The sequence below is a fragment of the Aedes aegypti genome, chromosome 3, assembly GCF_002204515.2.
Source record: "Aedes aegypti strain LVP_AGWG chromosome 3, AaegL5.0 Primary Assembly, whole genome shotgun sequence".
In the NCBI taxonomy this organism is placed as follows: Eukaryota; Metazoa; Arthropoda; class Insecta; order Diptera; family Culicidae; genus Aedes; species Aedes aegypti.
The window spans coordinates 390,494,171-390,500,410 of record NC_035109.1 but is presented as its reverse complement, the minus strand read 5'-3'; positions in this window follow the sequence as shown (position 1 = coordinate 390,500,410).

The following is a 6,240-nucleotide window of genomic DNA, read 5'->3' as shown; positions in this document are numbered from 1 at the left end:
CTCGGAGGACATCTGGTTCGACTGCCAGGACGAGGCCGGTAAGTGTTGTAAAATGAAAAAAAAACAATGGAACGAAACAAAATTGAAGACTTAAAGACAGAGCAAGATGAAAGCGATAAGATTGAATACGATTTGAAGAGAAATATAGAGGAAATTCCAAAAGAAGTTACCGGTGACTTGATTGAGAACGCGAAATCCACCACTGTAGCCCATTATGAAGTGGTGCATTCCACACGGGGAAGATTGAAAATGATGTTTGGCAGCTACATTTATCACCTCAACAAAAAGGTAAGCTGTCCACATATTTTATTAGTGAATCGACGGTAGACACAACAAGGTAGGCTATTCCGACGTGTAAACAACGGTTTTCAATCAAAGCATGTGTCGTCATTCCTATCGTCAAGCATGAGGCTTACAGGATAGCAAAAGAGAGCAAGCCTTGCTTTCTTTTGCACTCGTTCGAGTTTGCGATAGGAATGCCGTCACTGCCAAATGCCATTTTCGGAGTATAATACCTTGCTTCTTTTTACCGTGAATGAATCTATATAAACTTATTATTTGTTATGTTTTTAGATGGAAGATGTCCACTATTGGAGCTGTGGCGCAAAACTGTCTTCGTGGTTTTCGGCAGGGCAGTATCAATTAGAGGCGCCAAGGGATCATACCCACCCTCCTAATGTGTTGGAAAATCATTGTCTGCGCTATAAGCAATCCCTGAAAAGGCGATCAAAGGAAATTAATGAAGCTCCTGCCGTCACAATCAGTGCTTGTGCTTCAAGTGCACCACTTGAGGTAAGTTAACCTATATTTTTCTAAAAAGTTAGAAAACGTGTCATTATTCTAATTAAATCACACAGGTCCAGACGATGCTTTCAAAATCTGCCCAGAAGAAAATTTTCCAAAGAAGCCGAGAAAAAAATTAAATATATCCCCCTGCTCCGGAGACGCCAGATGATTACTTCAAAATTGACGACAAGTATGTTGAAACCATGGACGGCACACCGTTTTTATTAGGTCAGAAGACAATAGAAAGTGGTGTGATATTGATGTTTTGCACGGCAGTTGAAGTATTCCATTAAATAAAATGATTGAGAAAACATATTAATGAAAAATAAAAATTTAGACAACGTCAATCGTTTGGATTCGTTCAAGCTTTGGATGCTTCGATGGTACTTTTGCCACAGCGCCGCAAAACCTTTCGGCAAATGTATTCCATCTTGGCACACATCGGCATTCGGCAACGGAGAGTCTGCAAAATGTCTTCTTCTAGGTTTTTTCTACTTAAATCTGAAGAAACATATACCGAGGCGTTTCAGATGCTAAGCGATTTCGCAGCACAGCATGGTGTCGAGCTGGATCCGGATGTAATAGTTACGGATTACGAGAGAGCAACCATAAATGCGGCACAAGCAATATTTCCGGACAGCAGAATGCAGGGATGTTTCTTCCATTTGACCCAGAATTTTTGCAAGTGAATTCAATGTAACGGCCTGGTGTCATCATACGCATGAAATAAGTATGTTTTTATGGCGTTCAAAATGGCAGAAGCCCTTGCGTTCGTACCTCCAGAGTGTGTTGTAACGTTGGGTCGTTTTTTTCTTTCTCTCGGTTTCCGGGAGTGGCGCATAAGCCACTTAGTTTTAGCAAAACCTCGTGGGTTTAGAACGGTTACAATGTGCCCGAAGCATTTCAAGTTTTGCGGAAGTCTGCGCCAGCCGAAATACATAGTTTTTTTCAGTAAGTACAAAACTAAATTCTTATTTGTTATATAAATTTATATATTTTCATGATATAGATATGTGGAAAATAACTACGTTCTTGGTTGTGTGAGGCGAACGAAACAGGACGGTAGTGTTGTTAGCAGCAAGCCGTGTTTTGATCCAAACATTTGGAATGTGCGTCAAAATGTATTGGATGATCTGTCATCCACCGGATGACCAACCGGTTAGAAGGATGAAACTATTCTATGAAACAATTGTCAATTTGCAGAAAGAGCAAAATATTACCGGCGGAGAAGTATTATCTATTCTTCAAGGCGTTCCCGTACTTAAGCGGAGCGCGAAGGAAGTCGAAAAAGACTCTCAGCTAAAAGAATTAACTCAGAATTTCAAAAGGTATCCAAACACCCAAGATTATTTCCGTGGTGTAGCTTTAATACTCAAGGACTCTTCATTTTAACTACAGTTTTTGTTTTGAATTTACTTTTTTGTTATTTGTTTTCGTTTCGTTTTCTTCAAAATCATTTGCCGATAAATGTAATTGAAATGTTGCATATATTTTCGTGTATCTTTTTCTTTCATTATTGTACTAACTAAATATTATACAGTGAGAGGCAAAATAAAGTGCCCACCTTACCAGTTTTCGAATTTCTCTCATTGATTTGGTTCAAATTAAAGTTAACACACCTAAATCTTTTGTGATATTTTATTTTTGATGTTCTTTTAAAGTTGCACTTACGAAATTTTGATTAAAAAAAGAATTTTACTTAAAGAAAAAGAAAATCAATTTGTATTGAAAAAAAAGTAGTGACAAAAATAAGTGCCCACTTCCTTCTTGGCCCCAGAAAAGATGATTTAAGAAAAATAAAAAGCAATTTAAGAGTTAATGTGTCCTCCTTTGGCCTTAAGGACTTGCTGGAGGCTCTTCGGCATGCTTTTCACCAGGTTTTGTAGGTGTTGTGGATCTAGTTCTTCCCAGGCGCGCTCCAAGGCTTCAAAATAATTATTTTTGTTGGTAACACCAGTTTTTTCAACCCTAGCATCGAGAATCGCCCACAAATTCTCGATGGGGTTGAGGTCTGGGCTTTGTGGAGGCCATTCCAGCGGTTTAATCCGACAAGACCGGAAGAAAGACTTGGTCTTCTTTCCAGTATGCTTCGGGTCGTTGTTCTAGAGAAATATGAATTTCTCTTCAAGGCCCGTCTGGATCAGCGAAACCTCCAGATTTTCCAGCAAGATGTTAATGTAGGAATCTGCCGTCATTATTCCGTCGATTTTCACGACGCTTCCTACTCCACTCCATGAAAAACACCCCCAGACCATCACATTTCATCACATCACACTTCCATGCGTCACCGTTCCTTGGATGTGGCGCTCCTGAAGCTCGAGCTGTCTAACCGAGAGCGGCGGGCTCGTGTGTGATGCAGAGCACCACATCCAAGGAACGGTGAAGCATGGAGGAGGAAATGTGATGGTCTGGGGGTGTTTTTCATGGAGTGGAGTAGAAAACCTCGTGAAAATCGACGGAATAATGATGGCAGATTCCTACATTAACATCTTGCTGGAAAATCTGGAGGTTTCGCTGATCCAGACGGGCCTTGAAGAGAAATTCATATTTCTCTAGAACAACGACCCGAAGCATACTGGAAAGAAGACCAAGTCTTTTTTCCGGTCTTGTCAGATTAAACCGCTGGAATGGCCTCCACAAAGCCCAGACCTCAACCCCATCGAGAATTTGTGGGCGATTCTCGATGCCAGGGTTGAAAAAACTGGTGTTACCAACAAAAATAATTATTTTGAAGCCTTGGAGCGCGCCTGGGAAGAACTAGATCCACAACACCTACAAAACCTGGTGAAAAGCATGCCGAAGAGCCTCCAGCAAGTCCTTAAGGCCAAAGGAGGACACATTAACTATTAAATTGCTTTTTATTTTTCTTAAATCATCTTTTCTGGGGCCAAGAAGGAAGTGGGCACTTATTTTTGTCACTACTTTTTTTTCAATACAAATTGATTTTCTTTTTCTTTAAGTAAAATTCTTTTTTTTATCAAAATTTCGTAAGTGCAACTTTAAAAGAACATCAAAAATAAAATATCACAAAAGATTTAGGTGTGTTAACTTTAATTTGAACCAAATCAATGAGAGAAATTCGAAAACTGGTAAGGTGGGCACTTTATTTTGCCTCTCACTGTACATAGCATCATTAATACTTACTTGTAATATTAAAGCTAAGAAGATGTTTTGTTTTACGAATTACAGATCGAAATAACATCAAAATAATGAGAGCGGAAGTTTTTTTTCTCTTCACGAATTGCTCATGGTCAAAATATTTTAATAATCGATGATTATTAACTATTCTTCTGTTGATTTCCAAAAGTGTACTCAAACTGTTTGCTGCTCTAGATTTATTGTGAAAGGCACAATTTTATTAATTGTTAATTCATACGTCTCACATGAAATAGAAAAATAAAACACAATATCCTAAAAATATGTGTGCCTTCATAGAATTTTTCAGCGGTTAAATTACCAATGTTTGAATCACAATATGGCGTCTTCCTCATGAAGCCTGCAGTGCCGTCAAAAATGATCGGATGTTCATCGTTTAAAAATTCTAAAATTTCTATGAAAATTTGCCTACTAAGAAATATCCACATTAATATCAACCGAACTACCCTGGATAACACACTACTTATGGATAATCACAATGTGTTTAGTGCGCTCACTTCTCAAATTACCATTTGGACAGCATGAATCAAACGACTCTATATACTTTGTCGTAGAAAATTTGTTGACCGTCAATGTTGCCCTCGGCAAGTTTTTACTATGCATTCTTGGCATCTGAAGCGCTTGTATAGTCAACGTATTTAATACGAAACAATAACATGCATAAATCTCAAACCATCAAGCAGGCTCAAACAAGTGTTCATAATGCGTTACTGACATTTTACATAACATCTAATTTTTTAAGAAAGTTATTGAAGTCATATACTTGTAAAATCAACTTATCCAATTCACAACAGAAACATGATTTTCTTTTCATTGGTTTTGGTGCAACGGGATTATAATACATCCGTAACACATAATATATCAATTCCGAAAAACATCGAATAAAATTGCAAAGCAAGTGTCACTGTATAGGAAGCTTGCAATTATGTTGGCAAACAATCTCTCTTCTGCTATGTGTTACTTGATGGTGCAGTGGTAAGGAGTCGGAATCTGAATCCAGTGGTCGCGTGTTCGAGGCAGGATGAATGCTGCGAAACAGATGTATTTGGTGTTACGTGGGTTCTAGTTGCGAGCTTCTAGTATTGTCAGCAGCACTTTACCCTAAAAATACAGAAGGCTTTTCAGTCTGCCTCATTCAACGTCCACGATTTGTGCAGACATCGTTTCGTGAAACACCAATGTTTTATACAGGGAGAAAATTGTTTGTAAGTTTTGCGACCTAAGCTGGTTAGGTAGTAAAAGGCCATATCCGCAACCTGTACTCGGAAATGTCATTGTTATATGTAACAAGCGTTCCAAGATGAAAAAATACTTTAACAACTTCAAGCACATCCCCACCAAACCCTTCCTCAGCACCTACACTTCCAAACATACCTTTATCTCTACCAGCAACCATGTAATTCGTTTTGGTAGAATGAATGGTCAGGCCTATCCTCACTGTATCTCTTCTCAAAGGCATAAAGGCATCCTCCACTGGCCTGCGATTGACTCCAATAAGGTCAATACCCGAGGAGGAACAAATAACTCACAATATCTTATGCATACCATATTTTGGTATCATACCAAAATTAGGTATTGTTCAGTTGTCAATACCTCAATTTGGTACTATAACGATATTGAAAAAAAAATCTTCAAAACATTTAAAAATACTTCATTGAGATATTAGACAGCCATTGAGGTCTGCTGGAAGTATTGAACTACTATTGAAAAAATTTCACTTTTGTATGAAAACCTATAATGTATTATTGAGGTATTACAATACCTGATCTAATTATCAGTTTGGTATTCGTAGGATATGCTTGAGATATTATTTGAGGTATTTTACCTCTTATGCAGGTTTCATTCATACCTCATTCAGGTTGTAAGTATTGGAAATTATCTGGTATGGAATACCTCAGTTTGGTATTCAGAAGTTATTTTCTTTTGTTCGGGTATCGTCCGCAAATCATGTTGCATGTGCAACCACGTGATGATATTGCAGTTTCACTGCAATGTTGAATAGTTTTTGAATTCGAAAGTGTGAATCCATGCTTCAGCCTATCTAACGTCACAAAAGAAGTTGACACCTTGTCTGCAATCTGAACAATTTAATTCGAACCATCAAGCGCAGCGTAGCACGTATCAGCCTAATGAGTTTGAGATTTCACCGGAAAACTATGTTCAGACATTATCTGCCACAAGGTGTGATTTATTATGGTTTTGACAGACAAATTAATTATATAACCATCAAATGGACAGTAAACTACCAGTTTGTAGCCATGTATCCTTGAGAACCAAAAGGGAAACAGCTTTTTTCCC